This window comes from Mauremys mutica, unplaced genomic scaffold, assembly GCF_020497125.1.
Source record: "Mauremys mutica isolate MM-2020 ecotype Southern unplaced genomic scaffold, ASM2049712v1 Super-Scaffold_100355, whole genome shotgun sequence".
NCBI lineage: Eukaryota > Metazoa > Chordata > Testudines > Geoemydidae > Mauremys > Mauremys mutica.
This window is the reverse complement of record NW_025423322.1, coordinates 199702-219094: the sequence shown is the minus strand read 5'-3', so window position 1 is coordinate 219094 and position 19393 is coordinate 199702. Positions and strand designations below refer to the sequence as shown.

General features: G+C 50.7%; 3 non-coding genes across 3 annotated transcripts; 2 read left to right on the top strand and 1 right to left on the bottom strand.

Annotated features, from left to right (window-relative positions):
• Nucleotides 1–4817: 4817 nt before the first annotated feature.
• TRNAM-CAU lies at nucleotides 4818–4890 on the top strand. The gene has a single exon. It is a non-coding gene; the product is annotated as a tRNA-Met (tRNA).
• Nucleotides 4891–12080: 7190 nt separating this feature from the next.
• TRNAG-UCC lies at nucleotides 12081–12152 on the bottom strand. Its single transcript has one exon. It is a non-coding gene; the product is annotated as a tRNA-Gly (tRNA).
• A 2290-nt stretch (nucleotides 12153–14442) lies between these two features.
• On the top strand, nucleotides 14443–14515 carry TRNAK-UUU. Its single transcript has one exon. It is a non-coding gene; the product is annotated as a tRNA-Lys (tRNA).
• Nucleotides 14516–19393: the final 4878 nt, after the last annotated feature.

The window sequence follows — 19393 nt, the reverse complement described above, 5'->3', positions numbered from 1 at the left end:
TGCAATCCCCATGCTCCCAGCAGAAGGGTCCGGGGGGCTCAGCACTCAGAACTCACGAGATGGCAAATCTCAGAGCCCCATTACACGGAGTCAGAATGTGATCAGCTCACACCGAGGGGGAGCAACACCCCTCCCTTTGTCTTTATGCCAGAGCTCCTATCAGCTCAGTCCTTCCTGAAAGAGTCGGCTGCTGAGAGGGTTGCGATGGGGTAAATGAAGGCAGAGGAGGATTGTTCCTCATGGGGTTTTTTTGTGTGTGTCTGTTATCCTGCTGTAGGAAGCATCATTTGAGCTTGTTTCAATGACTTGGGCTGGGCTGAGGTTGTGACCCTGAGCACAGGGGTTCCTGCACTCTGCTCCTAGTCCCTCAGGGAGTGGACAATGGAGTGGTTTCAGAAAGTGGCTAGAAAGTAGCCTAAGAAAGTGTAACATAAGTGAGACGAAAAACAACATCATCACCTCCCTGATGGTCCAGTGATTAGGATTTGGCACTTTCACTGCTAAGGTTTGGGTTTAATTCCCAGTCAGGGAAAAGTGACTTTAGACTGAAAAAGCTTCAGTTATTCTTCACTTGCAATTGTGAAAGGAGAATGAATTATATTGTAAAAATAAGAATGGATTAAATAAATGTTGTATGTACCTTTAAGCAGAGATAAGAAACGTTGAAATACAGGTGCCAGGAAAAGAAACATTAGGCATAAACAATGGTGCTAATGGCGAAACATTAACAGAAGATGGGTAATAGTTAGTAAGGAAATAAGATATGCATGCCTAGCCCAGGTAAACTTATCTGATTCTGCTTCCTTTGTTATCTTGTTAAGTTCTCACCCTTTTATCTGTATAAATAAGATAGTTTGTGTCTTGCATGATGCTCCCATTATCTGGGTGTCATTAGCAGAGCGCTGTGCTAATAAAACAGAGTGGTCTGACAAACTGTGAGTCCTGAGTCTAACTTTGACACAATGTAAACAAATCCATTGTCTTTTCCTGATTCTCCCATCTTCCCAGTGTCTCCATGGCAGGGCTGGCTCCAGGCACCAGCGCAGCAAGCAGGTCCCTGGGGTGGTCAGTAGAAAGGGGAGGCACAAAGGCAGGTCTGGCCCTCTGAGTCCCTCTTGGAGGGAAGGACTTGCAGCCAAAAGTGGCAGAGGTAGAGCTACTGTTGATTGCAGCTTTTTAATTTTTTTTTCCACTTGGGGTGGCAAAAACACTGGAACTGGCTCTGCTCCATGGAAGACAATTTGTTAAATCCCAGATGAGTGGAGTTCTATCAGTTCTGAACCTGAGTCCTTAGGTCTTAATCCTGAGGACATTGTCCCATCACGGGGCCATTTCCCTCCTCTCTTTCCTAGGGAAGCACAATTTTCCTTGCAGAGACACAGGAACAGCAAGATCTTTCTCTGTCCCTTGTGCAAAGCAGGGGGGCAAATTCCATGGAAACAATGAACAAGCAGGGGGGCCCTGGGCACATCCAGCCCTGGCTGTGAGATGTTCCCTCCCCTCTTTCTTTATGCCCCTTTTGTTATTTCATGGATTGTCTGGAATGGGGAAAAAGCTGAGTTCACTCCAGGTGGAGGGGAAAAAGGACCCTGAAAATCTCAGGACCCAACCCCTGCTACCAGGATCACTGAGGTGCTGGGGATTTGAGTAGGAAAGGGACTGTGTATATTGTCAAGGTGGGGAATGAATAACAATCTACAACTAGATCCACCTCATTAATCACTGACACAGGCTAATCCTGCTGCAGAGAGAAGGGAAACTGGGAGTGATTCTTTGTTGTTCAGCCATGGAAACAGTGACCCAATTGCACCGCAGTGAATGTGCTGGGGAAAGCTGGACTTCACAGGCAGGTGGCAATAGCAGATCCTAGAAACACCTGGAGCTCCCCACATCACTGCTGCCACCAGGGTCAGGTGCTGAGCGACTCACAGTGCCCCCCCCGACACATTACCTTCCAGCAGAGAGTGGCAGCACCCCCCACCCAATGCAGTGGAGAGGGCTGAGTGTATCTCTGCACCCTGAGTCCAGGGCACCCACTGTCTCTGCCCCACATATAGAATCTGGCCCTGCTGAAAAGTGACCCTAAGAACCAGCAGCCTCCAGGACAGCAGGTTTGGCCCTCAGAGCAGGGAATGTGTCCCCCATGCTGCTGTTAGGCCACTGGATGCTCTGGTAATAGGACACCTGTGAGTGTAACCTGCAGCCCATCTGGGTAGGTAGCTCAGTGGTAGAGCTCATGCTTTGCATGTATGAGGTCCTGGGTTCCATCTCCATGTTCATTTTTTCACCCGGCTGCTTTGCTCATTCCCAGAGGGGATGTGGCCCAGCAGGAGTTTTAATCCTGCTCAGTCAGGGGCAAGTGCCAATTGCATGGAAGGTCTGGGGGGGTTTCTGCTCTGAAGTCACCTCCGTACATGTAAGATTCCCACCTGGTGCCACAGGACTCTCTGTCTTTTTGAGGTGAGTGCAGCTTGCTTGGGATGGTGCTGATGATGGATAGAAAAAAGGCTGGAGTCAATGACAGATGGGACCACAGAAGGGGAAGGGGAATGGCAGCCCCACAGAAGGTCCTGGGTGCTCCGATGCCCCAGTTATTGCACCCTGGCCTGTCACAGAGAGAGAAAAGACACCGAGGACCCAGCCCCCTTACAGTGATCCCATGGACAAGAACCTGGTTGGGAGTGGGGTGAAGGTTCCCTCTGGGCAAAGGGGAGCTGAAATCCCTCAGTGTCCTGGAATTTAAGCAATGGAAGCTTCAAACCCTGCAGGGGTGTGGGCTGAGGTGCATCAGCAGAAGGTTGGGCTGGACAGGGGCGGCAGGTTTGGATAATTTTTGGTTGTTCCCAGAATGGGACCAAGTCCTGCCCCACCCCACCTCCACCTGCCTAAGGCTCTGCGGGGGAGTTTGGGTGTGGGAGGGAGAGGGATTGGGCTGTAGGAGAGAGTTTGGGTGCAGGGTCTGAGCTCAGTCAGGGGGTTGTGCTGCAGGAGGGTGTGTGGGGGGCAGGGTCTTGGAGAGAGTTTGGGTGCAGGTGTGGGGTCTGGGTTGGGGGTGCAGGAGAGGGTGAGGGGTGCAGCATTTACCTCGGGCATCTCCCGAAAGCAACCTGCACCCCCCTCTGGCAGCAGCCCCTAAGCGGGAGGGCAGGGGGCGTCTCTGAGCATGGCTGCCCGCAGACTCCACCCCTGCAGCTCCCATTGCCACAGTTCTCAGAATTGGCTCTCGGGGCAGAGGCAGCACATGGAGACCCCCCCCAACCCCAGGGGCCGCAGGGACGTGCCAGCCGCTTCCGGGAGTGGCATGCCACATGGAGCGAGGGTGGGCAGGAAACCGCCTTAGCCCCCTTGTGCTGGTGGCGGGGGTCCCCGGGCGCTTTTAACTTGACCGGGGCAGCAGGCAGGACCAGGGGAGACACTCCCAAGGGCCTAACGTTGCTTTGCACAACAATAAATCTTGGAACAGGACAGAAATGAAACGGCAGCAGAACCTAAGGAATTAAAAGCCTCCGGATTCTTGTGTGTGCACTGACTCCAAACGGAAACTGTAATTTGACTCGCTTTGTGTCTGCGGCTGGTTTAAAATATCAAGGCAAAATCATTCCAGTGATTGTGACCCTGGGATTGAGAAGGCTTTGGTCTTATTAAAATGTAACTAGCATGTTACACTTGTGTTTTTAAAGGTGGCTTCCCCAAGGAATCCCAAGTTGTTCTTCCCACAGCTGGCTGATGGGGGGCAGCAGGGGATCTCCCCAATCTGGGGGAATCTCTCTGGGCCCCACTGTTAATTCTCCATCCTTTCTCCCCCTAACCATGCCCACCCCTCCCCTCCCATTATCAATGTTTTGGAGCAACCCCTCCCTCCCTTTATGGGATACAGACTCTGTGACAGAGACTGACTGGGGCTCCTCTCTGCACGGCCCCAGTGGGGAAGGAAAGAGACTGGAGGGAGTGGGAGAAGACGGGCAGAAGGAGTCAAATGGGGCTAAACCAAAACAGAGGAGATTTTCTTTCTGTCAAAATGTCCTGGAGTCTCATGGCTGAAAAGCCGCATCTTGAGTTAGGTTTGATGCATCAGCCTTTCAATTACCAGGCAAAGGTGTGAATCACAGAGACTGATAACTTCCTGCTTCCCAGCTTTGCCTAAGGCTTTGGCTACACTTGCACTTCAAAGTGCTGCCGCGGCAGCGCTTTGAAGCGCTAAGTGTAGTCAAAGCGCCAGCGCTGGGAGAAAGCTCTCCCATCGCTGTCCGTACTCCACCTCCCTGTGGGGAATAACGTACAGCACTGGGAGCCATGCTCCCAGTGCTGGGGCTTTGACCACACTGGCGCTTTGCAGCGCCGTAATTTGCAGCGCTGGAGAGGCTGTGTTTTCACACCCTGCTGCAGCGCTGCAAATTTGCAAGTGTAGCCAAAGCCTGAGAAGCACCTGCACTGGTGCAACTGGTTAGCGCAGAGGGGGCTACTGCTGGGATTATGAGTTCAACCCTTATCTGGCACCCTGGTTTTTATTACCTGTGTAGTTTCCCCAACTTGCTTTGCTTAATTTGCATGGAAAGTGCCCTACTAGGAAAAGGAGAGTAAGTTCTAAAATGTGGAAGTAGGTGAATAGCTTGGAAACATCCACCCTGTGCTGCCATTAGTTCCAGTAGATTGTTCACTGGCAGCATGAATTGATTTCTTTGCTGCTGTGAAAGCTGCCATGAAAAGTCTCTGGTCACCAGAGCTCCCTGCTTCTTCCAGCACATCTCTGGCTCCTTCCCTGCCCCAATCACTGCTGTAGGAGGGTCCTATATACACTGAGCCTAAAACTTTTCCAAGCCTTCTTAGCACAGTTGGCAGTGTGTCAGTCTCATAATCTGAAGGTCCTGAGTTCAAGCCTCAGAGAAGGCAATGGTTTTTGCTCCCTGCTTCAGATTTTCTACAGGAAATCAGAGAAAAGAAACTAGAGGAGAGTGGTTTCTAGACACCCTCCCACCCATCTCACACACACACACACAGACTTTTCTAGGGCATTTTCTTTTCCTTCTCTATGGACCTTGTATTTTTCACAGAGCAAAATAAAACAAAAACATGCAAGCCCAAGCCTAATACAGTATGAAACTCAATACAGATCAAATCTCACCCTCAGAGATCTTCCAATAAGCTTCTTTTGCAGACTAGACTTATTTTATGTCTGGGCCCAATCTTTTCACCTCGTATAGTCTGTGTTCCAGCTCAGGTGGTAGCTAGGGGATGTCTCATGACTGCAGCCATGTTTGTTCAGTTCCACACCCTTATACAGCTTTGTACAAGGCAGGAATCTTTTGTCTCTCTCCTGGGGAAGAGCCCCAGGTTTAAGATGGATTCCTGTACCAGGTGACATGGCCACATGTCCTGTGAGACCCCCAAGCCTTCATGCTTCCTGGCCTGACTCACAGATGGTGCAGGACAGAGCCATCTCCAGTCAATTGTCCTGGTTAATAGGAGCCATCAAGAGTCCAAACCACTATTAATGGCCCACACTTTGCATCATTACAACAGGACCTCAGAGTTATAGTTCATATTTCTAGTTTCAGATCCAAGAATGATCGGTTCATACAAATAGGATGAACACACACAGTAGATTATAAGCTTTGTAATGATACCTTACAAGAGACCTTTTGCTTGAAGCATAGTCCAGTCACTTTATATTCACACTCATTAGCATATTTTCATAAAATCCTATGGAGTGCAACGTCACACCTGGGAAAGGGTTTTACTGCAGCACCTGGCAGCAGTTGAGTTGCATGTTCAGGCTGTGGTTTGAGTTCCTCCAGGTTTCTCGTAAGCACACAGGGACCTTAGCGGGTGCTCTCGATACAGGAATGGCCCCGACACGATAAAGTGATGGGAACTGCATTTCCCTTTTTTATTTCTGTATATCCAATGACATTTCTGTTTGTGATTTCGTTTTGCTTTGTAGAACTGTGTTTTCTCAGGGATTTGATATTTAACTGAAAAAAGAATAAGGCCTCAGGGCGCCGGATGGAGGAGCAGGCTGGGGCTAGGACTGCTAAGAGAGCAAGAGTAGCAGGTTTTCTGTATTGTTTCCTGCCCTCATTTTCATGACTAGTTTCTCTTCTGCATGAAATTTGCTTCATTTATGTGTAAGCCTGACTAGCTCAGGTGGTAGAGCGTCAGACTTTTAATCTCAAGGTCCAGGGTTCAAGTTCCTGGTCAGGTAAAAAGGGAACTGTTCCCCACAAAAGGAAAAAAGGCATCTCTCCAAGATGTTATTTGACATAACCTTTTTCCCCAGGACTTGGCTTTTCACTAGGAAGGGCCATGTACTGCCTGGGACTGAAGGGGCAACTTCCTCACATGCCCACTGGCCTCTCAGTCTGGTTTAAGAAAGGCCTCTGGGAGCTGCAGCAAACTGCTGCAGGCCAACTTGGTGAGCAAAGGCAGGGTTGCCCGCACAGGGTCATCCACACTAGAGCTCAGCAGAGGTCTGGGGGTTCCCTATTGGTCCCATGGTGTAAGGGCAGCACTCGGGACTTTGAATCCTGCAATCTGAGCTGAAGTCTCGGTGGGATCTGAGGACAATTCCTGTGCCACAAACCCTGCTGGGTCTTCCAAGGCTCTGTCTTGCTCTCTCAAAGGCCATGAAAGCCTGTCTTTTACCCGCTAGCTGTTGTGACTTGAGCACAAGAGGGGACGTTTGATCCAGAAGCCTGGCCATGCCTGGAGTCCTGTAGGGAGGGATGCGAGCTCCATTTCCTCTGAGTCCTGAAGCTGGGCTGCAGCCTGGCCTAGGAGGCAGCCCTATTGGTTGACCTACTGGCCCAAAGTCACTTGGGCGGTGTTGTCTTTCCCCAGGGATGCTGAAGGGCCTAAGGGAGGGAGGCTCAATGCTCCCCCCTATCAGTCAGGGCGGAAGAGGAGGGCTACAAGAGTTTGCAGGTTGATGGCTGGGCCTTCTAGCCTTCGGTTGGGGACGAGGTGGGGAACGCGAACCGGGAGAAATGGTTGCTGGCATGTGAGGAATGGCTCAGCCGGTGGCATAAGGGGACCTTGTCATTAACCTCAGCCATGTGTTTCCCCCTGCTCCACGAATGCTGCTGAGACCGAACACGATGGCCTTCCACTTCTTGTGGGGCCATAGGATGTCCCTACCTAGTCAGGAGAAGTGCGGCTTTTCTGCTGTATTAGAAATGGTGGTTGGGCCTGGTGGGCTTTGAAGCCTTGTACGGCTCTACTTTTTTGTTTTTCAATTTTCAGTGGGTGGCTGAGCTGGAGGGCAGGTCAGGCCCGAGGGGAATGACGGGACAACCATAAAGAACCCAACTGACTCTTCCGATATGGCCGTATTTTTTTTACCCCACTGGGTGCAGCACCGGGTATGGGATGGCCGATAGTGGCGGAAGGGGGAGGAGATTAGGAAGGCCCCCGCCCCCCCGTGTTCTTCTATTCCCACCTTACATCCTACAGGATTTTCAGTGGGTGGCTAGGTGGAAGGTGCTTCCAGGATGGCTTCATCCGCAACAGTGGCCACCCTCACAGCAGTGGCAGCCACAGCAGCGAGGCCCCCCCTTCGGCTCAGTCTGAACAGAGGTCAATGTACCACTGGGTGAGACAGGCCAATTTTAGGGAGCTTCCTCTGAAGGTGAGCAACTGTCCCCAGAACTTACTGACAGGAGCTTTAAAGTATTTGCAAATGTGCACGGCCGGCATGTGCAGAGCAAAGGCTGCCCGGGGCACTGTGTCAGGCTCTGGCACCGCTCGAGACAATGGACCATCTTCAGCCACCAGGCGACCCAGGATCTAAGGCAGGAATGGGGAGAGGAAGCAAGTCAAGCTGAGCAAGGCAGGCAAAAATTCATCTCGCCTTCATGGGCTCTCGCAATGATGCCCTTTTTGTGTGCCAGGGCTGACAAAAACCTCCCAGACAGAGAAGCAGCAGGCCAAAAAAGCAGCAGGGGTATTCTATCTGCTATCCAAGATCCATAAACGTAGAAATCCTGGATGTCCCATCATTTCAGGCAATGGCACACTGACAGCAGGATTGTCTGGCTGTGTAGACTCCCTCCTCAGGCCCTACACTACCAGCACTCCCAGCTATCTTCGAGACACCACTGACTTCCTGAGGAAACTACAATCCATTGGTGATCTTCCAGAAAACACCATCCTGGCCACTATGGATGTGGAAGGCCTCTACACCAACATTCCACACAAAGCTGGACTACAAGCCGTCAGGAACAGTATCCCCGATAATGTCACGGCAAACCTGGTGGCTGAACTTTGTGACTTTGTCCTCACCCACAACTATTCCAGATTTGGGGACAATGTATACCTTCAAGTCAGCGGCACTGCTATGGGTACCCGCATGGCCCCACAGTGTGCCCACATTTTTATGGCTGACTTAGAACAATGCTTCCTCAGCTTTCATCCTCTAATGCCCCTACTCTACTTGCGCTACACTGATGACATCTTCATCATCTGGACCCATGGAAAAGAAAACCCTTGAGGAATTCCACCATGATTTCAACAATTTCCATCCCACCATCAACATAAACCTGGACCACTCCACACAAGAGATCCACTTCCTGGACACTACTGTGCTAATAAGCGATGGTCACATAAACACCACCCTATACCAGAAACATATTGACTGCTATGCTTACCTACATGCCTCCAGCTTTCATCCAGACCACATCACACAATCCATTGTCTACAGCCAAGCTCTAAAATACAACTACATATGCTCCAACCCCTCAGAAAGAGACAAACACCTACAAGATCTCTATCGAGCATTCTTACAAGTACACTACCCACCTGCTGAAGTGAAGAAACAGATTGACAGAGCCAGAAGAGTACCCAGAAGTCACCTACTACAGGACAGGCCCAACAAAGAAAGTAACAGAACCCCACTAGCCGTCACCTTCAGCCCCCCAACAAAAACCTCTCCAGCGCATCTACAACCTATCCTGAAGGACAATGCCTCACTCTCACAGATCTTGGGACACAGGCCTGTCCTTGCTTACAGACAGCCCCCCAACCTGAAGCAAATACTTACCAGCAACCAAACAACAGAAACACTAACCCAGGAACCTATCCTTGCAACAAAGCCCATTGCCAACTCTGTCCACATATCTATTCAGGGGACACCATCATAGGACCTAATCACATCAGCCACACTATCAGAGGCTCATTCACCTGCACATCTACCAATGTGATATATGTTATTATGTGCCAGCAATGCCCCTCCACCATGTATATTGGCCAAACCAGACAGTCTCTACGTAAAACAATAAATGGACACAAATCACATGTCAAGAATTATAACATTCAAAAACCAGTCGGAGAACACTTCAATCTCCTGGTCACGCATTTACAGACCTAAAAGTCGCAATATTACAACAAATAACCTTCAAAAACAGACTCTCATGAGAGACTGCTGAAGTGGAATTAATTTGCAAAGTGGACACCATTAAATTAGGCTTGAATAAAGACTGGGAGTGGATGGGTCATTACACAAAGTCAAACTATTTCCTCATGTTTATTTGTCCCCCTACTGTTACTCACACCTTCTTGTCAACTGTTGGAAATGTGCCGTCCTGATTATCACTACAAAAGGTTTTTTTCTCCTGCTGATAATAGCTCACCTTAACTGCTCACTCTCGTTATAGTTTGTATGGCAACACCCATTTTTTTTCATGTTCTCTGTATATATATATATATATATATCTTCCTGCTGTATTTCCACTGCATGCATCCGATGAAGTGGGTTTTAGCCCAGCAAAGCTTATGCTCAAATAAATTTGTTAGTCTCTAAGGTGCCACAAGTACTCCTCTTTCTTTTTGCAGATAAATGAATGGAGGTTAAGTCCATGAATGGCTATTAGCCAGGATGGGTAAGGAATGGTGTCCCTAGCCTCTGTTTGTTAGAGGGTGGAGATGGATGGTAGGAGAGAAATCATTTGATCATTACCTGTTCAGTCCCTCTGGGGCACCTGGCATTGGCCACTGTTGGCAGATAGGATGCGGGGTTGGATGGACCTTTGGTCTGACCCAGTATGGCCGTTCTTATGGTCTTATGAAGGGAGGGGCAAAGGCTTCTGACAGAGTTTCTGTAGCATAGCGGTTATCACGTTTGACTAACACGCAAAAGGTCCCTGGTTCGAAACCAGGCAGAAACACAATGGCTTCATTTTCCGAGCTCCTACTGGCCTGTCCCTGCTGTTGTAGGAGCAGCAGTGATTTCTATGCTCAGAAGGTCTGTTATACTTCCCCTGCTCCCACTTTTGTCTCCTCTCCCTCTCTGAATGCCTGTGAAGTGGCTTTTCCCCTCCCGCTCCCCCCTGGAATGCTCATGGGATGAAGGGGCTGGTTGAAAAGCAGAAGAGCTCCCAGGTAGACAAGGTGTCTGGGACTCTATTTAGGCAGCGATCACACACCCAGAGCATGGACACTGCCCAAGGTGGAGTGTGACCAACCAGATGCAGCCAAGTCATCTCTAGTCGCAGGCCATGAGGAGCAGGTCCTTAAAAAGGGAAGGGGCCCTGTGCTCAGGAGAGCACTCACAAGCTTGTACCTCCAGTGAATGCCCTTTGCCCGGACTGCCTGGCCAGTGGTTCTCTGCGTTGTATTTCATTGTGCCTCAGGAAGACTTACCTTCATCACACCGTCCATAGCTGCGCTGTGGGACACTTACCTTGGAGAATCCTGACATCTCCAGTGCTGTGCCTGTCCTGGGAGCGTGAGTATGCAAATATGAGTGTGACACCCGCGCCGCCCCCCGCTTCTTCTTTTGAGCTTAGCTGTCAGTATAATAAACGTGCTGCTTTCTGCCAAACTCTGGTGGGTCATTAGCTTATTAGCTGGCCCAATTTTGGGTAACACCTGCGATAAACTCAACCCCTGCAAGATAACGGGTGGTGAAATGAGCTGGGAAAAAGCCTTGGCATCAGCAGGGGAAAGCTAGAGGACCATGGCCAGTCACCTTTTGAAGCCTTGTGGCTTGGTCTCCTCTGCCCTGGGAGGTTGGCCTATGGCGGCCGGCTCTTCCTGCTGGCCTCCTCTGTGTGACTTGCCAAAGGAGGAAGTGAGGCAGCAATGGGGCAAAAGAGGAAAGTCGAGCTGAGGAAGGCAGGGCAGAAGCTAAGCGCCTCAGTGCGGCTAAGTGGGGTTAGTAGAGCACCACCAGTCGTTCTGCAAAGCCTGGGGAGGTGCGGTTGGCTACTGGGAGGTAGAATCCTGTGCCTGCCTCTTGGCTTCCCAGGGATGGCTACTTGCAGCCCAGGAGAAGAAGGACAGTTCTGGGTGAAAGGAAGACAAGCAAAGCTCTGGGAGGAAATTTGGGTGTGGGGTGTGGGCTCTGCGCTGGGGGAGGGGGTTGGGGTACAGGCGGGGTGGCGCTTACCCTGGGCACTGCAGCTCCCAAAGTGACTGGTACACACAACCCTCCGGCAGCAGCTCCTAGGTGGGCGGGGCCAGGGGTCTCCGTGTGCCGCTGCCTGCAGGCGCCGCCCCCAGAGCTCCCATTGGCTGCAGTTCCTGGCCAATGGGCACTGCGGAGTTGGTACTCGGGGCAGAGGCAGTGAATGGAGACAGTCCCCCTTCCCCAGGGGATGCTGGGACGTGCCAACCACTTCTGGGAGCGGCACGGAGGGACGGAGGCAGAGTGGGCAGGGAGCCACCTTAGTGCTGCTGGCACATCTCTGCATACTGATGTGGGGAGGGGAGCAGAGGGCCTCCATGTGCTGCCTGGGGTAGGGGCAGAGCACAGAGCTGCCTCCCCTCCCGGGTCTATTACAGGAGTGGGTGGGTGGGGTCTTTTGGCCTGCAAGGTGCAGCAGGTCGGACTAGATGATCACATTGGTCCCTTCTGACCTTAAGGGCTCTGAGTCTAAAAGGGAGAGGGAAGTAAAGATTTTTTTTTTAAATAAACCAAACATTGTAATACCAGGATGACTCCAACAGCTCATTGTACAGTCCCACCCCTTTCTTCCTCCATTGTGTGTTGAATGACCTGCAGGACATCGATTCTCTCATTTCATTGATAAACTGATACAACGTGACTGAAATAAAACCAATTCCCAGTAGAGAAAATGTCACATCCCTGCATTGGCTGGGAATCGAACCCAGGTCAACTGCTTGGAAGGCAGCTATGCTCACCACTATACCACCAATGCATCTGGCAAAAGTGCCACTTATGCTTGCCCAATGAGGCTAGAGCAGCATTGAGGCACTTTTCTGCCTGTTAAAATGTACTGGATTCTCATCACTAAAAAAACACCTCCATCTTCACTTGGGTTTGAAACATCAGCCTTTCAATTAGCCACCAAAGTTGTTAATCACAGGGTATGTCTACACTACGGGATTATTCCGATTTTACAGAAACTGTTTTTTGGAAACAGATTGTATAAAGTCAAGTGCACACGGCCACACTAAGCACATTAATAAAGTGGTGTGCGTCCATGTACGAGGCTAGCGTCGATTTCCAGAGCGTTGCATTGTGGGTAGCTATCCCATAGCTATCCCATAGTTCCCGCAGTCTCCCCCGCCCATTGGAATTCCGGGTTGAGATCCCAATGCCTGATGGGGCAAAAACAGTGTCATGGGTGATTCTGGGTAAATGTCGTCACTCAATCCTCCCTCCGTGAAAGAAACGGCAGACAATCATTTCGCGCCCTTTTCCCTGGATTGACCGGGCAGACGCCATAGCACGGCAACCATGGAGCCCGTTCAGCCTTTTTTCACTGTCACCGTATGTCTACTGGATGGTGCTGACAGACGCGGTACTGCAGCGCTACACAGCAGCATCCCCTTGCCTTTTGCAAGTTAGCAAAATAGTTACTAGCCATACCATCCCGTCTGCTGCTTTGCAAGTTGACAATGACAGTGACCAGGTATAATGTACTGTCTGCTGCTGTCATGGGTTCTCCTGGCCGGCCTCGGTGAGGTCGGCCAGGGACGCATGGACAAAAATGGGAATGACTTCCCCGGTCATTCCCTTCTTTACGTTTTGTCTAAAGGGAGAGTCAGTCCTGTCTAGACTATCAGGCAAGCCTAGTAAAGAACCAGAGAGACAAACAGTCGTTCCGGGTCAGAGCCCCAGACATCCCGCAGAAATGATGGGCTGTATGCCATTCTAGGGGGTGCCCCTGCAACAACCACACCCATTGCTTCCCTCCTCCCCCACTCCTCCTGGGCTACCGTGGCAGTTATCCCCCCATTTGTGTGATGAAGTAATAAGGAATGCAGGAATTTGAAACAACACTGACTTTATTGCCTCTGCAAGTAGAGCTCAAAGGCAGGAGGGGAGGGCAGCCTCCAGCTTGTATGATATTCCAGGCAGGACTGAATCTCCATTAGACAAAGCTTAAAGAAGAGAATGACCTGGGAGTCATTCACATTTTTGCCGAGGCGCCCCTGGGCGACCTCACCAAGGCCAGCCAGGAGCACTCACGGGACGACGATGACGCATACCAGTCCTACTGTACCGTCTGCCGTCTGGAAGGGAAGGGGATGCTGCTGTGTAGCGCTGCAGCACAACATGTGCCAGCAGCATCCAGTAGACATACGGTGACATTGAAAAAAGGCGAGAAATGATTTTTTTCCCTTTGCTTTCACGGGGGAGGGGGGGCAATGACATATACCCTGAACCACCCGTGACAATGTTTTTGACCCTTCAGGCTTTGGGAACTCAGCCAAGAATTCAAAAGGTTTTCGGAGAGTGCGGGAACTGTGGGATAGCTACAGTCATCAGCCGCCCCTCCCTCCGTGAGTGTCCATTTTGTTCTTTGGCTTTCTGGTACGCTTGTCTCAGCTCCTTAAGTTTCAGCACTGTGTTGAGTCCCTGTTGTGGCCTCTGTCCATCATAGCCTGGGAGATTTTTTTCAAATGTTTTGGCATTTCGTCTTTTGGAACGGAGTTCTGATAGAACAGATTCATCTCCCCATACAGAGATCAGCTTCAGTATCTCCCCTACAGTCAGTGCTGGAGCTCTTTTTTGATTCTGGGACTGCATGGTCACCTGTGTTGATCGGCGCTCCACGCTGGGCAAACAGGAAATGAAATTCAAAAGTTCATGGGGCTTTTTCTGTTTACCTGGCCAGTGCATCCGAGTTCAGATTGCTGTCCAGAGCGGTCACAATGGTGCACTGTGGGATAGCACCCGGAGGCCAATACCGTCGAATTGTGGCCACATTAACCCTAATCCGACATGGCAATGCCGATTTCAGCGCTACTCCCCTCGTCGAGGAGGAGTACAGATACCGGTATTAAGAGCCCTTTATATCGATATAAAGGGCTTCGTTGTGTGGACGGGTGCAGGGTTAATGCGATTTAACGCTGCTAAATTTGATATAAACTCGTAGAGTTGACCAGGCCAGAGAGAGCAGCAGGTTTCCCATATTGTTTCCCGCTCTTGTTTTCTTGACTAGTTTCTCCTCTGCACCATCTTGTTGTTTTCCTTTGCGAGCCTGGCTAGCTCAGTGGGCAGAGCATCAGACTTTTAATCTGAGGGTCCAGGGTTCAAGTCCCTGGTCAGGTGATAAACTACTCCCCAAGATCTTACACTGTCTTTCCCATGTCCACTTTGATGTTACTTTTTCTCTTCAGGATTTTCCCTTTCCTCAGAAGGGCCTTTTTGTGTGTGGGTTTGAAGGGGCAACTTCCTGACAGCCCCTCTGTCCTTGCAGCCTGGAGGAATAAAGGCCTCTGGGCATAGAGCATGTTCCTCCCCTGCGCGCGCGCACACACACACACACACACACACACACACACACACACACACACACACACACACACACACACACACACACACACACACACACACACACACACACACAGAATATCCCTAAGGAATTAGAATCACCTGCTGCCTTCCCCTGTCCTGCTGGATCCCCAAATGAAGATGCTCTTCAGCCTAAACCCATGTCCCCTCTGTTCCCAGTGCCCCTCAGTCCCAACCCTCAGTCCCTCCTGTGCTCACTGCTCCTCACTCCCAACCAGAGCCTGCTCCTCTTCACCCTTCTCCTCTGTCCCAACCCACAGGCCCCTTCTCCTCATGCTGCTCCTCAATCCCAATCCACGGCTCCCTCCTTCCCTCCAGCAGCAGGTGCTTCAGACCCCCTCAGGAAGATTTTCTTGCAAGGTTTCGTGTATGAGTCTGCATGTGGATTTTACAGTATGTTGGAAATAGGTTGGGTTGCTGGCCGAAATGATCACTTGTGGCTGGTGTTGAATTCCCAGTCTCCATGTTACAGGGGCAGGAGAAATAAAGGGTTGTTATCCTTGTTGTGTGAATTGAGGGCAGCACAACTGTGCTTTGCAGACCCCGATAGAGGGACTCACCCTCAATTCAATAGCACTTGCTAGGCAGGGGACATACGGTGCCTTCTTATTTTCCCCCTTTTCCACCCAGGATGGCAGGTGAACTCTACAGAGGCACCTCTGGGCTTGCACTGACTAAGAACAACAGCCTTGAGTGGGATGCAGACAGGGGATGGCTCATGTTAAAGGACTTTTGGTTGCTGGACTTACGAACCGTAGGGAGAAGGATACTGCCCAGCTTATCTGGGGGGGTGGATCTTTCCCTCGTGGTTTATATTTATGTGTTGAGGCTGCTGACATGACTTCTACTAACCCTGGGCTTACATTGCAGTGTAGACATATCCTGAGAGGGCGTCTATACTGTGACAAAATCCCGCTGGCCTGGATGGTCTGATTTGGGCTCCTGGGGCTCAGGTTGTGGAGCTAAAAACTACAGCGTAGACATCTGGGCTCAGACTGGAGCCCAGGCTCGGAGACCCTCACCCCTCGTGGGGTCTCGGAGGCTGGGCTGAAGCCCAAGTGTCTATGCTGTTATTTTATAACCCTGCAGCACAAGCCTCACAAGCCTGAATCAACTGACCCAGGGTTTGAGAATAGTGACTTGGGTGTGTTAATGGCAGTGTAGCCATAATGCTAGGCTATGTCCGCACTGCAATGAAACACCCAGCGCTGTCCCGTGCCAGTGCAGGCTCCCAGGCTAGGGCCGTGGGGTGGTAAATTTGCAGCGTAGACATCTCAGCTCAGGCTCAATACCGGGCTCTGGGAGCCCTCAAGGTTGGGAGGGAGTTTAGCAAGCAAACAAGGTAAAATGGCAGTGGAGTATTACCCTGGACTCAATGGCATTTCTCCATTGGTCTGTCTGCTTTGGGGCAGGGACAATAACACATCCTGCTGCATTCGTTATTTCAAAGGGCGGTTTAGGATTTTCATTCTCGCACATGGTGCACAAAGCAGGACTCAACCCTTGGTGTAAACTAAATGAGCTGCCCACAGGTTCTGGCAGCCACAATGAGCCATGCAGCATGAGAGCCCAGACCTGACCCTGTCCCAGAGGAAGCAGGATCATCTGTGACAGGCTGGAACACTGACCTATCAGCTCAGCAGGTGGAAACACACCTGGAGGACAAAGACTGAACTGAACTGATTCAGAAATCAGAAGAGAATAATAACAATAATACTTGCAAACCAAAGTCCCCAAACAGACTAGTATTGGTTTTTCAGCAGAAAATTTTCAGTTTGGGGAATTTTGTTTTCTCAGTCAGACCTTGCCAAGGGAAGCAGGGAGAAAATGTTGGAGTTGCCTCCTTCAGAACATCTTGGCCTAGACACTAGCTCTGGTTCACTGCTCTGGTCTTGCTCGGGTTGAGGGTATTTTAATAATTTAGGCAGGTCCCAGGGTGTTTGGGGGAGATGATGAGGATATTCCCTTTTGAGATAAAAACTAAGAAATACAGCACTAGAGAATTTTTTTTAAAAGAAATCTGGGATTTAGACATTTTATTTAATCAAGGGAGTTCTGAGTTTCTGAGAAGGTTTCTGTTTGCAAGAAGCAACATTGTTTCATCTGTCACTATACCAAAGGGGGAGATGGTTGCCTACAAAGGAGGGGCGCAGACTAAATGCATCCGATGAAGATGGGATTCAAACCCATGCATACAGAGCACAATGGATTAGCAGTCCATTACCTTAACCACTCAGCCACCTCATCTGAGTTGTTAGAAAAGGGACAGGAGGAGAAATCTAAGGCCAGCAGAGCTAGGGACACTAAGGAGTTTTTAAATACTAAGAGAAAGCAGGGGCTGAATGAGCTCCCCCCTCACATCTAGTGAGGAGCTGGGTGAAAGACTTCAGGAACAGACCGTGTTTGCATAGACACACCTACTCTGCCTAGCTATGCAGCATGTTGGGGCCACTTTCCCAAAATGACCAGTTTTGGCTGGTGGTGGGTTACAAATCACTTTAGGATTGAGTGGAATGAAATGTTATTATCCTTCCTGCATGAGTGAAGGGCGGCAGAACATACCTAGTCTGTATTGATGGATGGGTGAGGAATAGCTTTTATTGGACTTTGTAGAAGTGATTGAGAACATCACCCTAAACCTGTGTTCCCCAAGCATTTCACACTGTGCCCTCTTAGCCATGGCTGTGGACCCACAGAAGCCGCGGTCAAGAACTGGGGCTGGGAGTGGGGCTGTTGCTTGCTGGGGAGAGGGGTGCAGACAGGGGTAAGGGGGTCGAGGCCGAGCTGGGCACCAGAGCCCCAGGCTGAGGATGGGGTTGGGGAAGAGCTGGGACAGAGTGGGGCTGAGTGGTGCTACCTCCATGGGGGCTGGCTCAGGCCCTGAGGTGCCCCCATGAATGTTCCTCTGTGTCCCCCTAGGAGTCATGCCCCACATATTGGGAACCACTGAACCCTACTTGCTAAGCAGGGGCTAGTGATGCCAAAGCCCAGGGAAAGGGAGAACAAGTGCGGGGCCCCCAGCACTGGAGCCATGTGAAGGGGCTGCAGGAGAGGGGCAATGGCTGGTGGCCCAGGGAGTTAAGGGCAAAGGGGGCACAGGAGGGGGCAGGAGTTAGGGGTGAAGGAGGTGCAAGGGCTGGGAGTGCAGGAGCTAGCGGTAAAGGGGGAGTGGGGATCGTCCAGGGGCAATGGGGAAGTGCCAAAGTACAAGCTTTGCCCAGGGCACCATTTTCCCTAATGCTGGTCTGAGCAAACAATTGGAAATGACCCTTCAGTGTGACCAGAACCATCGTGTAGAAAAGCCCCTTTGTTATGTGGTGGTGGCTGAGGGAGATGGGTTAGAAAGCAACAAGCATTTGTCTGTAGAGGTTTGATTCTTGCCTGCTAGACAAGGTTGGTGTGTGGTGTCTCCATGGCTGTACTTTCAGTGTCTGATCTGCCACAGGGAGCCAAGTCTAGACATATTCAGAGGCTCTATGCCAGGGTTTCTCAAACTTCCTTTCACTGCATCCCCCTTCTGCCAAAAAAAAAAAAACTTACTCCATGGCCCTGGAAAGAGGGACCAGGTCCCTCCACACTGGGCAGAGGCAGGGGAGACAAAGCCTGAGCCCTGCCCCAGTTAGGGGAGGGCAAAACCAGAGCTTGAGGGATTCAGCCCTGGGTGGTGGGGCTCAGACTTTTGGCCTCAGCCCCAGGCCCCAACAAGTCTAATGCCAGCCCCCTGACAACCCCATTAAAACAGGGTCACATCCCACTTTGGGGTCCTGACTCACAGTTTGAGAACCACTGCTCTGTGCTGAGGGGAGAGAGTTTTCCTGTGGATGTAGTTAAGCCACTTTGCAAGAGGTGGCAGCTATGTCAGTTGGAGAAGCTATATCGGTGGGTGTGCAAGCTGTGGTGTTTGCCACATTTAAGAAGTTTAATCAAACCCCATTTTTAAAACCACCTGTGGTCTGGGAATGGCAAAGGAGCTCGATGAAGCAGGATTTGTCCTTCAAAGTCCTGGAAATCACGATTCCCTACTCAGGTCATTGTGGGGGTATAGCTCAGTGGTAGAGTGCTTGACTGCAGCTTAAGTGATCCTTAAGTGGTCAGATTAGATGCTCTAATGGTCTCTTCTGGCCATAAAGTCGACTAATTTCTGAAAAACTGAGTGTAGCATTGGGAGCAGCGTCTGATGTTTTCCTGTCTAGCCGGCTTGCTGCCTAGAACGAACACTCCGTGAGTGGGGTGATCCACAGGGAGTAGCTCTAACCTCCAAAGTGCCTGGCCAGGGGCAGGACATTAGCACAGCAAGGGAGGGGTGTGGCAGTGACATCACAAAGGCCTTTTGCAGGACCTCAGCCTATTGGTCAAAGGTGGTGGGGAGGTGGTGACCTCACAGAGAGATGCTGACATCAGCCAGGCAGGACAGGGACGAGGGGCCAGGGAAACCTCAGAGACCCCTGTGGCTTTGCTTCAGCAACTCTCCTTCTCCAGGTCTCTCTTTGAGGACTGAAAGAGTATTTGGGTTCATGGACGTGAGCGCCAGGAGGAACCTCTTTCGAGTTTTGTCCTTCCCTTTTAGTGATTTTACTAGAAAACAGCCATCCCTGTTTAGAAGGTAAGAGCCTCCTCGAGGTTTGAAACCTGTTC